Raw genomic sequence first — 23,216 nt, forward strand, 5'->3', positions numbered from 1 at the left:
TTTTAGGAGAATATTCCATCAACGTCGCACCAAACATAGAACATGGTTGCCATGTTCTCTGAATATAAGATATCAATGTTCTAGACAACTTTCATGGGAACGTTACGAGAACATTTCTGTGCATCAGTTGTCATGATGTCGCCTGATGGTCCCAAAGGAATGTTTTCCCCCCCCAAAAAATGTAATTTTACATTAAACATCACGCCTTGTTACTGTTGCCGAGCCAATCAAGGCCCTGATTAGTGAACCACTGATCTATTCTTTGTCTGTTGGCAAGGTTTGGAATACTCACACACAATGCTTTTAACATACAGTGTTTTCAACTTACATATTTGACACACTTTGATGTAGATGATTACAGTACCTATTATTCAACAGTCCTCACCTGGGATTTGAACTCACATCCTCTCGGTTCACCATTCTTCTTGGCACCAAGTCTGTGTCATTTATCAGTTAATCATTACTGTTTTGATTTACTTATTTCAGCAATTTAAGTTCATTCAGTATAGTAGGTGTGGCATGTTATTTTAATGATACTGTCTTGAATGTGCTTTTAACAGAACTGAAATTGACTTCAAAGTGCATGTTCTTCTAACTCTAATGCCAGAACATGCTGAAAAAAAGGTTCTCAGAAGGTTTTTGCTTATATAGATAGAATGTTCCCCTAGCTCATGGAAAACGGGACCCTCAAACAATAGGGAAACATTACGGGTAACAACACAAAATTGTTAGCTGGGAAGCTGGGAAGGTGCCATATGGGATGCGGTTGGTCACTGGGCGTGCCATGCGAACCACTCAGTGGCTTTACTTTGTGTAGTCTAATAAAATGTTAAGTGAGCAAAAAAATGCATTTCATAAAATGTTGACGGTTCAACGGCTTTATCATCCTGGGTCCGTTGCAAATGTCAAGCAGGAGAATTTCACGGGCGCTCCATCAAATCTCCATCATGTAAAATGGTCCATATAATTCTACTCTGCCAATGAAATCATCCCTTAATGGTGAGAGCAGCTATTCTGACCAGATGTGCGTTATCCTCAAATCCAAATCGAGTTCTACAAGCAAATATTTCACGAAATGATTCGAAAGATAAAGATAAGATAAAATAAGCTGAATAGCATTTGAACTACAAGATGTGGATTGGAGAATTGATGTGGTTTACCTGGTATTGACTTCATATCCATTACAGCAGTATTAATGAGTTGGTGATCAGCTCTATGTTGACCTAGAAGGCCGGTAAGACTGGTCTCTCTCCCACACCCTCCACCTCTCATCTCTATATTCCATCCTCTGAACGAACTTCACCCCCCCACCCCCACTCCACCACAGCCAGTTGCTCATTTCCTACAGTCTCTTCAACAGTACTCTTTGGATGACTGTTGACCTGCATGGACCTCCAATCTCACACACCAGACCTAGGCCTGTGAAATAAAATCCTCATGAGTGCAACCATGCACATCAATCATAAACAGCTATCAATAAATAATTACATTTAAGCGTATCTTAATGGCGGACGTTTTGCTGACTGGGGCCAGCATGTTTATGGCCTCATGATGGAACTGCACAAGACATTTACAACGCGGTATGATGTCATAGCAGGTGACCTGCTAATGGTCCTCAACACATTGACTGCATTGACGATAACGCTCCTACAATTACCGCCATGATAACGGCATGCTACAACTGGATAATGCAAAACACTACAGTGTATTAACAATCCAGCACTGAGACCCTTTGCTCCACTAAGAGCTAAAAGCAATATGTTTCAAATCAAAATGTGTGTCAGATTGCCAATGTATTTCTACAGAAACAATCCATTGCAAGACTTCAGGTTAGAATTTTTTTATTTTTTATTGTTCTTGGAGAAATTAAAAGAAAAAAATAAAGTTAGTTAGACGAACACCATACCAATTAATCCCAAAGAGAATGTTCCGGTATGCTGCACAGTATGATCTGCTTTCTGCAGTTTCGGAAACAACACATACTTTACATCCATAGCCCCAGAGTCTCAAGCAGAGATCCACTCTAGGACTGACAGTCAGCAACACACAAGGAATAACAGCAGTCCGTCTACAGTGCATATGAAACATGCCAGGGAATATATGCCACTGTCACACTTACTATGCGGTTATTTGTCTGGCAGAGAACACAGAGACAAAGGTATCAATGGCGAAACACAATGGCTGTTTAAGCCGCACGTGGCAGACCGACGAGGAAGGTCAGGTTGAAATGAGCTTCCCCTTCGGGTATTGTGTTGCGTAACACTGTTACGTTGAATTGTACATGGGTCTCTTATCCACATGCTTATCTTTACTTATTAATCAGGAGTGGTGACTGTGTGGGGCAACAAGGGACCTCTGTGTGACATGATGAGTGCAGTAGACATATGAAACAGGTGCAGTGAGGCCTCAGCACAGTGTGTGACCACAGACAGGCAGACTGTGGCATACAGTCTCACACACACACCCTCTCCGTCCCCCTCGCCCTCCACTGCCAGACGTGTACCAGTAGAGCCCTGGGTTGTCACTCGGTTGTTTCCCTGATGACACCAGAGGGCCTCCTGTGACAACACATCCAGGCAAGCCTTGGACGTCCATGACTGTCACCTACCTGCCATGTGCGTGCGTGTCTGTGTGTGTGTGTGTGTGCGTGCGTGTGTGTGCGTGCGTGTATCTCAGGCCTCATGCGTATGCATTGTTATGAATAATGAATGATTTACACTGTGACAACATGAAGCCCAAACAGTACCCTGCTGCTGAAGAGGAGGATGGGAGCCGAGGAGAGTGGAAGCCGAGGAGAGTGGGCGGTCGGTGGGAATGTTTTGGTGAGTGCTCACCACTGAGGAGATGACAGAAAGAAAAGAGAGAGAAACATCACAAAAGAGAGGGGGGGGGGGGGGAAACAGGAGACAAAAGTGAAGGTAGCTGCGAGAAGCGATAGAACGCCTCTCCTCCTACACAGTCAGAGGATGAGGATGAGAGGACGAAGAGATCAGAGCCTCCCTGTTCACCGTTCATTGTCTCCTTCCACAGTGGATGAGGAACATTCAGAGCGTGAATGGAAAAAAAGGATTTGCTTGACGTTATGGCGCGGCACACAAACAGTCTGTATTCTCCCCACTTTATGGATGTGTGTGTGTGCGTGCGTGCATGCGTGTCTGCGTGTCTGTGTGTGTGTGTGTGTGTGTGTATCAGTGGGGCAAAAAAGTATTTAGTCAGCCACCAATTGTGCAAGTTCTCCCACTTAAAAAGATGAGAGATGCCTGCAATTTTCATCATAGGTACACTTCAACTATGACAGACAAAATGAGAAAAAAAATTGGGGTTTTTAATGAATTTATTTGCAAATTATGGTGGAAAATAAGTATTTGGTCAATAACAAAATTTTATCTCAATACTTTGTTATATACCCTTTGTTGGCAATGACAGAGGTCAAACGTTTTCTGTAAGTCTTCACAAGGTTTTCACACACTGTTTTTGGTATTTTGGCCTATTCCTCCATGCAGATTTCCTCTAGAGCAGTGATGTTTTGGGGCTGTTGCTGGGCAACACGGACTTTCAACTCCCTCCAAAGATTTTCTATGGGGTTGAGATCTGGAGACTGGCTAGGCCACTCCAGGACCTTGAAATACTTCTTACCAAACCACTCCTTCTTTGCATGGGCGGTGTGTTTGGGATCATTGTCATGCTGAAAGACCCAGCCACGTTTCATCTTCAATGCCCTTGCTGGTGGAAGGAGGTTTTCACTCAAAATCTCACGATACATGGCCCCATTAATTCTTTCCTTTACACGGATCAGTCGTCCTGGTCCCTTTGCAGAAAAACAGCCCCAAAGCATGATGTTTCCACCCCCATGCTTCACAGTAGGTATGGTGTTCTTTGGATGCAGCTCAGCATTCTTTGTCCTCCAAACACGACGAGTTGAGTTTATACCAAAAAGTTATATTTTGGTTTCATCTGACCATATGACATTCTCCCAATCATCTTCTGGATCATCCAAATGCTCTCTAGCAAACTTCAGATGGGTCTGGACATGTACTGGCTTAAGCAGGGGGACACGTCTGGCACTGCAGGATTTGAGTCCCTGGCGGCGTAGTTTGTTACTGATGGTCGGCTTTGTTACTTTGGTCCCAGCTCTCTGCAGGTCATTCACTAGGTCCCCCCGTGTGGTTTTGGGATTTTTGCTCACCATTCTTGTGATCATTTTGACCCCACGGGGTAAGATCTTGCGTGGAGCCCCAGATCGAGGGAGATTATCAGTGGTCTTGTATGTCTTCCATTTCCTAAAAATTGCTCCCACAGTTGATTTCTTCAAACCAAGCTGCTTACCTATTGCAGATTCAGTCTTCCCAGCCTGGTGCAGGTCTACAATTTTGTTTCTGGTGTCCTTTGACAGCTCTTTGATCTTGGCCATAGCAGACATTGGAGTGTGACTGTTTGAGGTTGTGGACAGGTGTCTTTTATACTGATAACAAGTTCAAACAGGTGCCATTAATACAGGTAACGAGTGGAGGACAGAGGAGCCTCTTAAAGAAGAAGTTACAGGTCTGTGAGAGCCAGAAATCTTGCTTGTTTGTAGGTGACCAAATACTTATTTTCCACCATAATTTGCAAATAAATTCATAAAAAATACTACAATGTGATTTTCTGGATTTTTTTTTTTCATTTTGTCTGTCATAGTTGAAGTGTACCTATGATGAAAATGACAGGCCTCTCTCATCTTTTTAAGTGGGAGAACTTGCACAATTGGTTGCTGACTAAATACTTTTTTTGCCCCACTGTATGTGTGTGTGTTTGTGGTGTCTGTAATGCTCAGTGAGAGGGGCACATTTCCCTCCATGTGGAGCAGTTCTACCCAGCAGGCTCTTGGACTTGCAATTACAATGAGAACTCTACACTTATTACAGATAATGGATAGAAAGCTATAGGCAAGTTATTAAACTGCACCCCATTATGGAAAGGATATCCCCCATTTATAACACAGCTTCTCATAGGGTGAACAAAACCCAATTAAGCGGATGTAGTTTAGCTACATAAACGGCAGACATGGTCAACAGAAACGCTGGGAAAAACATCTAGATATACTTCAGGTAAACAAAGATAGACACTGAATCATTGATGGAAAGGCCTAAGTGCTCCATTGGATCTTATCGATAGTTGGATCTTCTATGAGATGAGAAGAAAGAACCGCACAGTGCCCAGGAGAGAATCAGATGACAAGGCGGCAATGTTTGAAGATAAGATGGAGGTACAAGTTGAGAGAGGTGTTCATTCCTTCCCTCCTCTTCCAAACAACCCCCCTCCTCCACCTCTCACAGACTCCTCCTCTCATCCTCCACTCCTCAGGGCCAAACAAGCCCTCTACCCATCAGGCTCTGGTGTCAACGTATGGACATGCATTTCAGAAATAATGCAATTGACTGCAATTGTCCAAGACAGTGTCAATCCATCACATCAGCGGCAGGGGTGAGTCTCCAGTCTTTAGTCTTCTATCTGAGCGTGTGAAGATGGGGATCAGATAACACCTTAGCCCCAGGCTACGGCCCTCGGCGCATAAATCAAGTGTAAACAGCATGGCTGGTGGTACAGCATCTGATAGTTAAGGTTTGCACAAATCGTTCTGCCGATCGTTCAGCAGGCTGTAGATATCTGACTGCCAACATTTTCACTTGATTCTACATGTAAAGCCGGTGCGTACTCAGCGCGCAGATTACGGCACTCTGTTCAGAGGTGCTAAGTACCCTAGGGACTCTATTCAATATGTAACGCTGAAGCGTTACAGATTAGGCAATAGAAATGTGAAGGTAATTTCCGATTGAGGCAACATAGGATAGTGTTTACTGTGAATGCAGTCTCCGCTAAAGTGGGGACATTGCCTTTAAACTTTAATCACGCTGTAAAGGGGAATTTTCCGCGATGCGGATTGAATAGAGCCCTAGGCCAGCAAACAGATAACACCTTAGCCCCAGGCTTCGGCCCTCCTGCACAAATCAAGTGTAAACAGCATTAAGGCTCGCACACATCCCACAGAATGTCTGTCTGACGATTTATCGTTCAGCGCGCTGTTTTAGGGCCCTGCCGCTGGAGCAATCGGTGCGCACTCGTTGTGCAAATTAAGGCTGGCACTCTGTTCAGTGGTGCTAAGTACTTGTTGTGTCTGAGCCCTGAGCCCCCCACCTGTCTGTATGGCAATGGCAAGCTCCATATGAGAATATCACACTCATACACATCACACACACACGCATGAACACAAGCACGGATGCACACACACGCAAACTTGTATTTATTTATGACCTTTACTTTGACAGGGAGTCACGCTGAGACCAAGGTCTTTTTATTACAGATGAGCCCTGTATACACTTTGATATACACACACACACACACACACACACACACACACACCAATATGAGGACAATATTTCCCAGCCTTACTATTCGTCACTAGAGTAAACAGTCATAAAATCCTGATAGAACCTCCAATTACGTTTGGGAACCCTGACATCTCTGCATGGCAAAAAACAACAGGAGGCCGCTGCATATCGCCAACACACCAGAGAGAGAAATAATGGCACTTGTTATCTGTGCCCATTTGTGGCAATTAAAAGGGAACCCAGGAGAGCAGGCGGTGTTCGGGGTTGCACTCACTGTGCCCTGCCACCCTGGCCCCCTGACGTATGGCACAGTGCTGGTAGACCTCCGGGGGGAGCTGTAGCGCCAAGCCCCCCCTGACGGAGACAGCTGATTTATCACCTGGCCGCTGCGGCTAATGCACCGGGCTCTTCGGTTCTCCTTGTGGGGCTCAACCAATGATTGAGAGAGGAGACGTTATTATCCACGTTGGCATCCACATACAGTAGCCTACATAGCACACAAACACCCATACACAAACTGAGAGCGAGAGAGCCCTGTATTATTCATTAGATTGACTATTCATTCCCTCATTCTAATGCGGCTCCATTATGGAGAGTGCAAACATAGATTGAATTGATGGTGTTTCTCTGTGTACACACATGCTACAGAGGATGATTTTTCCATCATGGTTTTCTATGCATCGGCAGGACGGAACGGCAGCGTCTCGTGAACTCGTAAGACAGCAGCTGTCGCGCGCTCTCTGATACTATGGAAGTCTCGAGGTCAGTAGCGGCCAAGTCAGAAAAAACAAACCTATTACAAACTGTGCGTTGTGATTTCTATAACCTGTTAGTTCATATGACCTGCGACCGCGATATATAGGCCAAAGGCCAAGACAATAAGAAGAGAGTGGCAGAATACATTCAACCACACCTTCGTTCCCATCCCAAAAACAACCTCTGTCCGGTGAAGTCCACAAAGCATATCGCATGTAACAAACAGTAACATGACCTACAGCATGGTCAAGCAAGTCAAAGTTTCTGACATTTTTGGACTACTAAAGAACTATTGATTTCGAACCACAAAAAAAAGAAAAAAGAAAACAGCCTCCACTATTTCAGCACCGTTTCATTTTACATTTCAATATAATCAAATCACCTCTGCTTAGTTTAATACAGTGACAACTAAAAGATGCCAAAAACAATTTAGTCCAACCAACATAAGCTATGTTGATATGATGTGATATGATATGATGTGGCTGTCCATGATTCTGATTTCTCTCTCTCTGTGTGTGTATGGTTCGATCTGAATCACCGTTATAATCATTGGTCAATACGGAGAATTAGGTAAAACCAATCTCCATCCATGACTAATTTAGGAAAGGGCACATTTCTTTCTATCTAGCTGGCTAGCCACCGGAGGACAACGATACAACGAGATGCAACAATTTTAAAAAAAATCTGTAAATTACATTTCGCTTTTGATGTGATGTGATTGGTGTGAAGCCAAATAGAAACTGGCTTCCCTTGACACTTTTGTTGGATGCGCCAGGACCATTCACAGTTGAACTCACTTAGTTATGGGTGGACTTGGGGGAACTTTTTCTGTCCTCAAGGGCCTGATTGGTGTCACACTTTTTCTCCATCCCTAGCAAACACAGCTGATTAATCAAATTTCATTCTAAACTGAAGGTCATGATTAGGTGATTATTGGAGTCAGGTGTGTTAGCTGGGGCTGGGGCAAAACTTGACACCAATCAGGCCCCTGAGGACTGGAATTGCCCATCCCTGCTGTAGACCATACTATTTACCAAGATAGTTTTCATAATTATTTTTCATATACATCTATTTACCACCCCAAACCGAGCTATATAGGGCAATAAACCAAAATGAAAATGCTCATCCAGAGGCAGCGCTCCTAGTGGCTGGTGATTTTAATGCAGGAAAACTGAAATCTGTTTTAGCTCATTTCTACCGGGATGTCACATTTTCAACTAGAGGGAAATAAACTCTAGAGGATCTTTACTCCACACACAGAGACACGTAGAAAGCTCTCCCTCGCCCTCCATTCGCAAATCGAACCATAACTCTATCCTCCTGGTTCCTGCTTACAAGGAGAAACTCCAACAGAAAGTACCAGTGACATGCCCAGTGGTCCCACGAAGCAGATGCTAAGCTACAGGACCATTTCGCTAGCACCGACTGGAATATGTTCCGATGGCATTTAGGAGTTTACCACATCACACACCTGCTTGATTAATAAGTGCATCGGCGACGTCGTCCCCACTGTGACCTTATGTACACGTCCCAACCAGAAGCCATGGATTACAGGCAACATCCGCACTGAACTAATAAAGGCTGTTCTTTATTTTACTGTTATTATTATTTATCCTGATGCCTAATCACTTTACCCTGCCTTCATGTACATATCAACCTCTAATACCTTGTACCTCTGCACATTGATCTGGTACTTAGGACTGTGGCAGTCATTCAAATGTGTCAGCCGGCGGTTGTCAAGAAAATAACTGCGGGTCTCAAGGTAATTGACCGTTAATTAACATAAACACATTTAGCCTCTCCTGGCCTCCATGCATAGCCTACAATCCACTGATGCAGACCTTTGGAACACCAATATTTTTTAAAAGTCTAATAAATCCATTAAAATATAGCCTACACCATCACAATAAATCCATTATTTTCTTTAGACAGGTCTTAAGAGATGATATGATATGAAGAACATTTTGTCTATTTCAGAAGACAAGAAAAGCATACTCTGAGTTGTCCTCATGTTATGCCCTGATCTGGCTATGCCATATGTCTGTGGGCTACACTAGTTCATTTAGCAGACAATATGTGCTTTATTTTATATTATCTTATAGTATGAAGAATACAACTGAACATAGTTGAATAAAATAGAGAGGATATTTTCTACAAATGATTTCTGAAGGAGTGCGCCCACGCGGCTATTCTGTGTTGAGGGGTGAACAAAGAAACTGGTCCTCCTGTATGCTTCATTTAGAGTTATTTATTCAACTTGAGGTGTGACACAAACGTTGGGCTATATGTTTAGGTTTTTAATACATTCTAAGGATGCATGATGAGACTCCAAAGTTGCATGAAAGGCATGAGCTCTGCTTTGTTCCTTGCGCAGCCTGCACCCACTTCATCAGTCTCTCATGCACAATTGGACAAGCACTTGATAATGCCTCGAATTTCCCGGCAGCGTCCCCTTTGTGTGGCCGTAATGCCCTCTAAAAGAAATCAATGCTTTTTGCGACTAGTGGCCGTTGTGCACTTGAGCTGAATATAATAATTATAATTCTACCAGCTGCATACTCCGGGAGGCACCTCTCACTCCGTTACGGCTTTCTTCCGTCGAAGGAGAGGCGGACCAAAATGCAGCGTGGTTATTTGTATACATCTTTAATAAAGATGAAAACACGAACAGTATACAAAAACAATAACCGTGAAAAACCTAAACAGCCTTATCTGGTGCAAACAAACACAGAAACAGGAACAATCACCCACAAAACACAAAACAAGAATATGGCTGCCTAAATATGGTTCCCAATCAGAGACAACGATAAACACCTGCCTCTGATTGAGAACCACTCCAGGCAACCATAGACTTTTCTAGACAACCCTTCTAACCACAATCCCATTACCTACAACAAACCCCTAGACAAAACACACCACATAAAATAACCCATGTCACACCCTGGCCTGAACAAAATAATAAAGAAAACACAAAATACTAAGACCAGGGCGTGAGACACTCACATGGCTCTCTCAGATATCTTAATTCTGATTAGCCAATACCCGTCACGTGATCGGGTCCTTCTTATCAAATTCTGAGGCGCATATTGAAGATGTTAGAAGAACTGTCCACATTTGCTTTCGTCAGCCAACAAGATGAGTAGGCAGAATCACTAGCCTATGTCAATCTATTATCCCCAGCCTATGTCAATCTATTATCCCCAGCCTATGTCAATCTATTATCCACAGCCTATGTCAATCTATTATCCCCAGCCTATGTCAATCTATTATCCCCCATAGTACAAAAGTTGATCTATTTTAAATATTCAAAAAATAGTCTGGGACAATTGTGGGATGCAATAGATCCCACTCGTATAAAATAAAAACGTTTTAAAAGCAATGAGGCTGATGCAACGGATCAGAACATTTAGCTCAAAATGTTGATAGACTATTAGGCTATTTCTTCACATTATCAGCACAGAAATGTGCACACGGCAGTAGGCTATGAGTGTGGATGTTCCATAATGCAAAAAATTTGCGGGAAAACACCATTCATGCATGTAATGCTTTCTTAGAAAGGTGCATTTTTATGGTGAAAATTATCTTCCCCAAGCTTTAAACTCTCGTACCGCCTATGTATGCCAGTTAGGCTCTACAGTCGTGGCCAAAAGTTTTGAGAATGACACAAATATTAATTTTCACAAACTCTGCTGCCTCAGTTGGCATAATGGCAATTTGCATATACTCCAGAATGTTATGAAGAGTGATCAGATAAATTGCAATTATTAAAAAAGTCCCTCTTCACCATGCAAATGAACTGAATCCCCCAAAAAACATTTCCACTGCATTTCAGCCCTGCCACAAAAGGACCAGCTCACATCATGTCAGTGATTCTCTCGTTAACACAGGTGTGAGTGTTGACGAGGACAAGGCTGGAGATCACTCTGTCATGCTGATTGAGTTCGAATAACAGACTGGAAGCTTCAAAAGGAGGATGGTGCTTGGAATCATTGTTCTTCCTCTGTCAATCATGGTTACCTGCAAGGAAACACGTGCCGTCATCATTGCTTTGCACAAAAAGGGCTTCACAGGTAAGGATATTGCTGCTAAATCAACCATTTATCGGATCATCAAGAACTTCAAGGAGAGCGGTTAAATTATTGTGAAGAAGGCTTCAGGGCGCCCAAGAAAGTCCAGCAAGCATCAGGACCGTCTTCTAAAGTTGATTCAGCTGCGGGATCGGGGCACCACCAGTACAGAGCTTGCTCGGGAATGACAGCAGGCAGGTGTGAGTGTATCTGCACGCACAGTGAGGCGAAGACTTTTGGAGGATGGCCTGGTGTCAAGAAGGGCAGCAAAGAAGCCACTTCTCTCCAGGAAAAACATCAGGGACAGACTGATAGTCTGCAAAAGGTACAGGGATTGGACTGCTGAGGACTGAGGTAAAGTCATTTTCTCTGATGAATCCCCTTTCCGATGGTTTGGGGCATCTGGTAAAAAGCTTGTCCGGAGAAGACAAGGTGAGCTCTTCCATCGGTCCTGTGTCATGCCAACAGCAAAGCATCCTGAGACCATTCATGTGTGAGGTTGCTTCTCAGCCAAGGGAGTGGGCTCACTCACAATTTTGCCTCAGAACACAGCCATGAATAAAGAATGGTACCAACACATCCTCCAAGAGCAACTTCTCCCAACCATCCAGGAACAGCTTGGTGACAAACAATGTCTTTTCCAGCATGATGGAGCACCTTGTCATAAGGCAAACATGATAACTAAGTGGCTAGGGGAACAAAACATTGATATTTTGGGTCCATGGCCAGGAAAATCCCCAGACCTTAATCCCATTGAGAACGTGTGGACAAACATAAACCCACAAATTCTGACAAACTCTAAGCATTGATTATGCAAGAATGGGCTGCCATCAGTCAGGATGTGGCCCAGAGGTTAATTGACAGGATGCCAGGGCTGATTGCAGAGGTCTTAAAAAAGAGGGGTCAACACTGCAAATATTAACTCTTTGCATCAACTTCCTGTAATTGTCAATAAAAGCCTTTGACACTTACAAATGCTTGTAATTATACTTCAGCATTCCATAGTAACATCTGCCAAAAATATCTAAAGACACTGAAGCAGCAAACTTTGTGAATATTAATATTTGTGTCATTCTGAAAACTTTTGGCCACGACTGTACACCGGTTGTAAAGCGGATTCATGTGCTTTTATTTGGCCACTTTAGTTGTGATACAAACCTTATCAAAACATATAGGTCTATGGGCTCGGCTACATGAGGTGTGATACAAACCTTATTAAAACATATAGGTCTATGGGCTCGGCTACATGAGGTGGGCAACTATGATTTGAAACAGTCGCACAAAAAAGGAATGTGCTGTTTCTTGCCTTACTGCACACACGCTGGGCATCATTCACAAGTGATAATATATCATTCACAAGTGATACGCTAATATTGTCACCCGCCAGACTATTCTTGATTTAATCTAAATAATATATGTGTCAAATTTGTTTTGATTTAGAAAGGACCATTATCATGCATCTGTCTATGCACTTAAATAGCGTATGGAGGACGCTTTTCCCATGGTTCATTTTCATGCTAGACAGGTAGGCTATACTCCTGTTGTAAAACAAAGCAAAGTGCTTAATATTAGGAAAGTTGAGAAATAAATATAGTAGGCCTAGCCTATAGAAATGTTTTAATAGAGGCCATCAAAACCCCTTTCTCAACTATTTGCATAGCCTATAGAAATGTTGCGCAACATCAGCTCATGAAGTGTTTGATTTGATTTTCCATTATATTTGCATTGATGTCATCGTGATTAAAGGGACAATAGAGAGCTGAGTACCAGGCAGTTAGCAAGTTTGGTAGGCTACTAATGACCATCACCAGGATCAGAGCTTGGAGAAGCCTAGTTACGGTGACTAAACGGTCATGTGGAATTTGACTGTGGTCATGACTCTTGACCGCCAGTGCGGCGGTAATACGGTCATCGTAACAGCCTTAGGTACTGGTACTCCCTGTATATAGCTCAATTTTTGTGTATTTTATTTTATTCCTCTTGTGTTACTATTTTATTTTTAAACTCTGCATTGTTGGAAAGGGCTCATGAGCAGACATTTCATGGTAAAGTCTACACCAGTTGTATTCGGGGAACGTGACAAATAAAATATGTTTAGATTTAGAGCTGCCGCTTTCAAGGAGTGGGACACTCACCTGGACACTTCTGTGAAATTCCGCTATGCCCTCTGATGTACCATCAAACAGGTAAGGCATAAATACAGAACTAAACTTGAAATCCTACTACACCAGCTCTAATGCTCGTCGGATGCGGCAGGGCTTGCAAACTATCACAGATTACAAAGGGAAACCCAGCCACGAGCTGCCCAGTGACACGAGCCTACCAGACAAGCCTTCTATGTTCACCTCAAGGCAAGCAACACTGAACCACGCGTGAGAGTACCAGCTGTTCCATGGGGACTGTGTGATCATGAGTAAGACCTTTAAACAGGTTAACATTCACAAGGCTGCAGGGCCATACGAATTACCGGGACGCGTAGTCAGAGCATGCGCTGACCAGCTGGCAAGTGTCTTCACTGACATTTTCAACCTATGAAATTCTTTAAAAGGCTGGTCATGGCTCACATCAACACCAACATCCCAGACACCCTGGACCCACTCCATTTCCACAGATGATGTAATCTCAATCGCACTCCACACTGCCCTTTAACACCTCGACAAAAGGAACACCTACGTGAGAATGCTGTTCATTGACTACAAGTCAGTGTTCAAAACCATAGTGCTCTCGAAGCTCATCAATAAGCTAAGGTCCCTGGGACTGATCACCTCCCTCTGCAAGTGGATCCTGGAATTCCTGATATGCCACCCCAGTTGGTGAGGGTAGGCAACAACACATCTGCCACGCTGACCCTCAACACAGGAGCCCCTCAGGGTTGCGTGCTTAGTCCCCTCCTGTACTTCCTGTTCACCCATGACTGCATGGCCGCACACGACTACAACACCATCATTAAGTTTGCCAATGACACAATGCTGGTAGGCCTGATCACCGACAACGATGAGACAGCCCACAGGGAAGAGACCTGCCAGGACAACAACCTCTCCCTCAATGTCAGTAAGATAAAGGAGCTGATCGTGGACTACAGGAAACAGAGGGCTGAGCACGTCCCTATTCACATCAACAAGGCTGTAGTGGAGCGGGTCGAGAGCTTCAAGTTCCTCGGTGTCCACATCACTAAGGATCTGTCATGGTCCAAACACACCAACATAGTTGTGAAGAGGGCATGACAACACCTCTTCCTCCTCATGAGACTGAAAAGATTTGGCATGGTCCCTCAAAATCCTCAAAGGTTCTATAGCTTCATCATCAAGAGCATCTTGACTGGCTGCATCACCGCTTGATATGGCAACTGCTTGTCATCTGAACGCAAGGTACCACAGAGGGTAGTGCATCCGGGGCCTAGTACATCACTGGGGCCGAGCTCCATGCCATCCAGAACCTCTATACCAGGCGGTGTCTGAGGAAGCTCCCCAAAAAACTATACAACTCCATCCACCGAAGTTACAGACTATTCTATCTACTACTGGACTTCAACTGAACAGATTCTACCCCCAAGCCATAAAACCTCTAAACAAGACTGCTAAATAGCTAATCAAATGGCTACCAGGACTACCTGCATTGACCCTTTCTTGCACTGACACACATACTGGACTCTACCCACACGCTCACACGTACTTACAATGGCACCCCAACACACACACACACACACACACACACACACACACACACACACACACACACACACACACACACACACACACACACACACACCTACAGTATATGTACAGTACATATCTACCTCAATTACCTTGTATCCCTGCACATCGACTCGGTACTGGTACTCCCTGTATATAGCCATGTTATCTTCTACTTCCTATATATAGCCATGTTATTTTTACTCTTTATTTGTATTTGTTATTCACTGTGTATTTATTCCTCGTGTCACTATTTCTATGTTTTAAAAAAAATATATATATTATCTTTAACTCTGAATTGCTGGAAAAGTACCCAAAAGGAAGCATTTCACTGTCTACACCTGTTGTCTACAAAGCGTGTGTCAAATAAAATGTTATTTGATTTGATGAGGATGTTGATGATCATGGTACTAAAAAGGAGAGCAGGAGGAAGGACAGGCATTACAGGGCTTTCAAATGCAAGAGAGTGAGGGATAGAAAGAGAGAGAAAAAGCAGTGAGAGAGAAATCAAATGCTAGAACAGTCTAGGAAATAAGATGAATTACAAGTCCCTCCTCAACATACTGTAGGAATAAACTGAAGCAAGACAAAGGGAATAGCAACTAATCGGTTCCCTCTGATTTATGCTGAATGTGAACAAGACAGAAGGACCACTTTTCCCAACTGACACCCATCGCCACTTGTCTATTAGACTCCATTTGAACAACTAGTGCAGCAGAAAACATTGTTATAGATGGATGAAACAAAGGAGAGAAATACCGTATAATGGGCAAAAAAAGAAAGAAATGCTTATTTTCTTTTCAATCTGTAGTGTATTAATCTATAAGAGGCGCCAATTACAGAGAGCCAAACAATGAATGCTAAAGCTCCGCACGGCAGCAGGAGACTCCTTCAACGTGATCGTCCGCAGATCGGTATAAAACATTGATTTTATGCCCTTCTCCTCCGGGCTGCGATCATTTCTGTCCTTTTTAAGAGGAAAACTTTTAGAGGGAAAGCCAACACATTCTCAGAACAAAACCACTGATTCCTCACACTTTGGAGCATAGGAACACACACTTACACGCACGCACGCACGCACACACACACACACACACAGGCAAATCACTCTCATCAGTAATATGAGTGATCAACCCTTGATAGTCCAGGGATATTGATTCAGCCGCACAACAGCACTCAATGGCCACTGAGTGATGAGGGAAGACAATCATGGACAAATCATCCCTGGGATTCATTAGGCCTGAACCGGAAAAAAACTAACTAGTGGGTCGTTCCACCTCAAAAATCATAATAAAGAGAATTTCGACAATCACCATCTCAGATTGTTCTGAAATTGCTTTGTGTAGTTAGCAACAGATACGATTAGCATTCCTGAAACATTATTTTATGAAAATATAATTTGATCTCAGCTAATCGATTGCACCCACATTTGCCATTTTAATTAATAGGATTCAGATAATATTCAATAACTATAGTACCCAACATCCGATTTGGACCAAACTTCCTACCAATGAGTAAGACATGAGGAACCCCCCCCCAAAAAAATCTAAAGCCACCCACTGTACTCCCACACCCCATGCCAATCCCACCCCAACAACCAGTATATGTAACAGTCTTGCTTCCGTCTCTCTCCTAGCCACAACCTGGGCTCTGAACACATCAACAACTGCCTCCCAAGGAGCATCGTTATCTACCGCACCACAAATGCCATGGTCCTTGCAGAACAAGGGAAACAACTACTTCAAGGTCTCAGAACAAGTGAAGACAGCGATTGAAACGCTATTTACGTACACCACTAACTAGCTAGCCATTTCACACTGGTTACAATCACCTAACCTTTGACCTCCTCCTTCTCCACAGCAACCCAGCAGCTGGGCAGAGCCCAACCGAGTTATCCGGGTCAACAGCATCAATGACCACATTTACATCCACACCAATATCCCGTTATTTTTCGTGATACTCAAGTATTCTGTTTTTGAGTTTGACACATATAAACATCATATCCTGTTTAAAATAAACCGAAAGAGTTTGTATCCTATTTATGAGAAACATGGATAAAAATGCGTGGGATATGCTGATCTTAGATGAGATACTGTGGCATGTCAACACCTTACCCCGTTCACTGTTGTGTTTTTAACCATCTGTGCAGGCTCAGTTTCGCCTTTCATGGGTGTTGTGTGTTCATGTTTTCATCTGATTGTCAAACAAACCACTTAAAAAAAGTAGGCTATACCTGCGCAGTTCCATCCACCATAATAATTCCATAATAGTTTATTTTGCTGATACACCGTACTGGACCGTATAGCCTAGCTCTACTGGCTTAGGTTACTTTAACCCCTAATTTAGATACATCTTTGCTTATCATTTCCATCATTTGGTAAGCCAATTTGTATGTCAACTATAGTTAGATACATGCAGCTTCTCTTCTCTCATACAGTAGTAACTTGTTGCCGTGGCCTAGAAGACTAAATAAAGTAGTGCTCACCAGAATAGTGTATTACATCGATATTTTATGAATGCATTAGTGATCTAGTTAACACCGGTAACGTTGTCTGTTTTTTTTTTGGTTTAGGGACCAGGGAGAAAACGCAATAACTCCAAAACAGCGGAGAGATTATTACTGTGAAAAATGTCTGAATGTCGTCAGTTTGACCGGTTTTAAGGAAATGAAAAGCGCTGAAAAGGATGAAACACGTTTCTGATAAGACTTCTGTTCATCTTGGGTGCATATTCTATGTGGTTGAAATACTGTCTGCTTGCATAACAGTGTCAAAGATAAGAGGCTGAAAGAAGTGAATCACATTTGTCCACTTCTGTTCCCGAGACAACATTTAAATTTGTTGTATAATTTTGCTGCAAGAAATGCATAATTCTGCAGGAGTTAATATTATATGACTCTACGTGTGAGAGGTTATAGGCCTACAGTCACTGTCCATATTTCAGTTACTATTCTGTTTATTCATGGACACTCGTGAGCAGAATATCAAACGTCCATGTAAACAGCTTACCCTGAATAATACCTTAAGGGGAATTTAAGCTACTATTCGGAATACTGTGCACATGTAAACTTGGTCATGGTGACAGTGTTTCATCCTTCCCTCTCCTTGCACTAACCTGGGCTCCAACCAGGGACCCTCTGTACACATCAATAACAGTCACACATGAAGCTTCGTTACCTAGCGCTCCGCAAAAGCTGTGACCCTTGCAGAGCAAGGGAAACAACGACTTCAAGGTCTCGGAGCGAAGGACGTCACCGCTTGAAACGCTACTGGCCCACACCGCTAACTAACATTGATGAGAGAGGTCGTAGGAGAATGGCAAGAATCGTGCAAGCAAAGAGGCAGGGCCACAAACAGACAAATAACGGCACAGGTCAACAGCAGCGTGCAGGACGGAACGCACAACTTGTTGATCAATGATGGTCCATTGCAGCAGACAACCACACCAGGTTCCACTTTTATCAGCTAAAAACAAGAAGTGGCTCCAGTGGGCATGCGATCACCAACACTGGACAAATAAGGAGTGTAAAAACTGGAACTGGAACATGACAGCAAGTTCAGTTTACTTGAGGGCCTGCGCAGTCCCCAGACCTCAACCTAATAGAGCATCTTTGGGATGAGATGGAACGGGCTGTTCACAGCATGAATGTACCACTGTCCAATCTGCAGCAGCTGCGGGATGCCATCTCGTCAGCATGGACCAACATCCCTGTGGAATGTTTCTGACACATTGTAGAATGCCCCGAAGAAGTCTGGCTGTTCTGGAGGCAAAGGGGTGTCTGACCCAGTACTAAATGGGTGTACCTAATAAACTGTGAGTGTACACAGTATCAGTTCTCTATGTTTGACAAGTAGGATGAAGGTGTGGCTTGGAGTACTGCTTCTCCATACTATATAATGTATTCTCTGTGAATCTGGTGATATTTTTTCCCCCTGTTCAGAGACATTTGAAATTGAAGTCACTTGCATTATTTGACCACTAAATGGCGCTGTTCTTGCTATACTGCTACATTTGTATTCATTTTACTGGTGTCTTGTGTTTATTAAACGGAACACAACATTTCCTTGGCAATTTTGTGTTCTAAACCAATAGATTTGGCTCATTATGAAATTAAATTGTGTGGTCATCCTCAGTTCAATCCAGTCCTCCATAAAAGCAATTCCATTTATCATTCTCTTAGCAACCTAATGCTTCAACCCAACTCTCTTAAATATTACATCAGGTGGCCACTCTCTGAAAGGGCTATTTCTATGCAATTCTCATATGAAGACCTTTCCTACACAACATGCCCAAAACGTTGATAGATAAATGGGCTAGCGACTAAAATGTTGTGACAACCCTAATAAAATAATGAATTAGCTTGTCAGTCTTATGTTATCAGGAAACAGCTTTATATGTATTGTGATTAGTGACATTATCATTAAACCCAACACATTCCAATAAAATTGCGAAATGTATACAGTGTGAGTTTGGGACTTTTACCATCAAAGACCATTAGAGACCATAACATTGATGTGCTGTGATGTGCTGTAGCCTAGTAGTTTGCTTGTTCACCAGGAATGGTCTAATGGTAACTAATCCAGAACTTTTCATAAGGGAATAAGCCACACACAAAGGAGCTTTTTCCTGGACACTGATTAAGCATGAAAGAAGAACTAACTGATTTAATTTAATGGAAGACTGGCTTGAATTGTGAGGATGACCACGCAATTTATTTTCATTATGAGACAAATTTATTGGTTTTCTACCCAAAGTTGCAAAGGAAATGTTGTGATCTATTTAATAAACACAAGAGACCAGCAAAACTACTTTATGATAAATAATGAAAGTTACTTATTTCCCTGAACAGGGGAACAAAAACCTATCCAGATTCACAGGGAATACATTACATAGTATCGAGAAGCAATATTCCAAGCCGCAGCTTCCCACTACTTGTCAAACATAGAGAACTGATACTGTATACTCGTTGTTGGGGTGGGATTGGTACGGGGTGTGGAGGATCCGTGGGTGTCCGTTGGGATTCCTCATGTCTTTCTCATTAGTAGGAAGAAATGTGGTCCAAATAGGGTGCTGGGTACTATATTTACTGAATATTATCTGAATCCTATGAATTAAAATGGCCAATTTGGTTGCAATCAATTAGCTTAAAACTTCAACTTAAATTTCAACAAAATAATGTTTCAGGAATGCCAATCCTGTATGTTTCTAACTACGGAAGCAGTTTCAGAACAATCTGAGATGGCGGGTGTCAAGGCTTGCTGAAATGACAAGGAATGTGCTAGTCAATTGGAACTTCAATCAACTGCTGCCTAACAAATAAGTGGCTGGAATGGGTCTTGACGTTTTCCCAATTGCTCAAAGTTTTAGGGGGTAGCTTGTGTTGCAGTTACACCACTAGGAATCAACTGGTTCAATACAGTTTTTCATGAAAAATTAATGTTGTTTAAAACAAACATTGTGCAACAGTTATTTTTTGGGGGGGAACTGAGCCCATCCCGGCTAGGGAACATCACTGGCCACTTTCTGTGTAGACTATAACATGACAGGCTTGTAAGCATGGTTCTGTGATCATTGAGAGAGTTATATGTAAGTCGGAGGCTCTCTTGGAAGTACATAGAACCGAGAGCACAGCTGAGATGACTCAAGACGGGAGATGAGAGGGGAAGGGAAGCTGAGCAGTACACTTCACATGGGCCTTGAAGCCTTTGGGAGATACTTTATTTTGAAATAGTCCTGTGTATATATTCGATTGACGTACACAGGAAAAAAGCACATACACCGTAAAACACAATATCTAGACCCTAAGCTGTTTGGCAAAGAGTAGAGACCATTCCATATGCTGCCATACAGAATGCAATCAGTTTATATTTGAGCTGAACCAGTAATAAACATATAAATGGAAAATATGTACCAGCTGTAAAATGTGTAGGCAGTCCCAGAACAATTCAATCCACAATATAAACTCAAATCCTAGAATGCTATCTGGCTCCCTCTCTACAATCGTCAGCCTCACAATACCAAATTTGCCAACACCCGTACCTTCCATTGACTGTTTTTTTCCCCCCTACACAGAATGTGCATTCTGCCATCTTCTGGAGAAGGACGGTAGTCACCCTACCACCCCACTTACACACACTTAAATGAACAACATGATCTCAATGTTGGAGGCAGCGTTGGCGCAATAAAATAGATTGGATCTGATTGGCTATTATCCTTTCTGATCCAATCAGAGTTTGGCCGATTTGTCCGTCGGGCAGAGGGCTGGTACCAATAGAGAGGCTTTGACCTCACTATGATGACTCAGCACACATACACACACACACACACACACACAAACACACGCACTCAGACACGGCGGAGGTCAATTAGGGAGAAATGGAGTAGAGAAAACACTGACCGTCCAGAGAGAAAACACACTCAGGCCCGCACATGCAGAATAACAAAATAAACACAGACAAAACACATCCGACTGGGCGCACACTGGTTGAATCAACGTTGTGACTTTGAACCCGACGTGGAACAGACGTTGAATTGACATCTGTGTCCTCGGTGGGATAGCCTACGCTGACTGTGCATGTTAGCGCACACACAAATGCACACTTGACGGACCAAACATAATAATTCCTCGGATGGACACACTTTACCAGAAGAGACATCAGAGGTTCCATTTGAAAATGACAATTGCATTTTCTTGCTGAATGTCTCTTCCAATCCCGGACAACTCATCAGCTACTTGGAGCTGGCTGATAACCGGTGAAAGGTAGTCTTTCCTCCTTCCTCCTGTCTTTACAGGAGTGTTACAACAACCATGGTCAAAAAAGACACTGACATTTATCTATTTTTTACTAGGCAAGTCAGTTAAGAACAAATTCTTATTTTCAATGACGGCCTAGAAACAGTGGGTTAACTGCCTGTTCAGGGGCAGAACGACAGATTTGTACCTTGTCAGCTCGGGGATTCGAACTTGCAACCTTTCGGTTACTAGTCCAACACTCTAACTACTAGGCTACCCTGCCGCCCTATCTATGAGACGACATGACCGTGTGCTTCCTCAGAGTGAATATTCATAACCTCAACCATCCCCTCAGACTCTACCAAATGTACCTGGTTTCAAAATCAAACCCATCACAGCTCCGGTTCCATCTCTATTGCAGTCAAACTAAAGAGAGTGGGGGGTTAAATTAAGCAGCTCTTTTCTGTTTAATAAAATTCCAATTAAGAACACACACAAAGCTTGTCACTATTCGCTTCCTCCTACAAGGCCAGACAATACAGAGCTGTCAGTAGTGAATTGTGATTGAGGAATCGCCCCCACACACACGCACTGGCACTCGCACACATTTTTACCATTGATGAAGATCTGTCAAACCTCCCCTATAAGATTCCCCACTGTTATTGTTCATACTCGCGTCTTTCTCCTCTTCACAATGGGATTTGACTAGAAGACTAGAAGGATTGTTCCAAAGGACAAATAACAGGGCTATGCATATTCATTAGGAGGGATTTATGGAAGGCAGACAAGGCAAGGCAGACGTCTGTGAAGCTGTCTGTTTGAGTGGGATGAGTGTGTTTGAAACGGCATGTCTTTCTCTACGGGGGTCGCATGGAACTTCCTGAAGAGAGAGGACTGAAGCAGCTGATGAGGAAACACTTTGTCAAGACAGTTAAGGAGGAGTCTCTTTCACTTCAAAGTAAACACAGACTAACCTAACCTGTGTGCCTCACAAGAGGTTCTGACATCTTCAAAACCCTCTTGCTCAGACTTGGATGAAGTCAGGTAGCTTTTTTTTCCTAAGTTTCCCCTCTGATACTGTGCCAGGGTAACTGAAAGCCTATGAAAACAAAGTGTGATGTTGTTTTCATGTCTTTTAATTCAGCGATGTGTTGAAGGGGTTTAAAGGAGGATTATCTACTCATTCAGCATGAAGTAGAAAGCAGGAATTGTTTTTGTCCCTCTGGCTTTCCCCTTGGCAAGAGTACAGTGCAGTGCCCAACGCCAAGCTTCATCAACTAATACCCAGTGCACCTGGCACATTACCTTAGCTTATCTCTCCCTTCAACACATCCATAATGTACTGTACTTTACTATACTGTACAGGCTGTCTGTACAGGCTGTCTTAACTGTACACCTGTCTCTCTGCATCTAACGGCTTCCCTTTCCCTCACTTATTAGGACATAATCCTCCTTCTGAACAGAGAGGCTGTCTGAGACTGGGTGCCGCTGATTGTAGCTGAACAAAAAAGATGATACAGTACAGAGGAGACATTTCTTTGGATGGTATTTCACCTCATTTCATGTCATTCAACAGTGCTGACGCTGGTCATGAGGGCTT

This window comes from Oncorhynchus mykiss, chromosome 1 (genome assembly GCF_013265735.2).
Source record: "Oncorhynchus mykiss isolate Arlee chromosome 1, USDA_OmykA_1.1, whole genome shotgun sequence".
In the NCBI taxonomy this organism is placed as follows: Eukaryota; Metazoa; Chordata; class Actinopteri; order Salmoniformes; family Salmonidae; genus Oncorhynchus; species Oncorhynchus mykiss.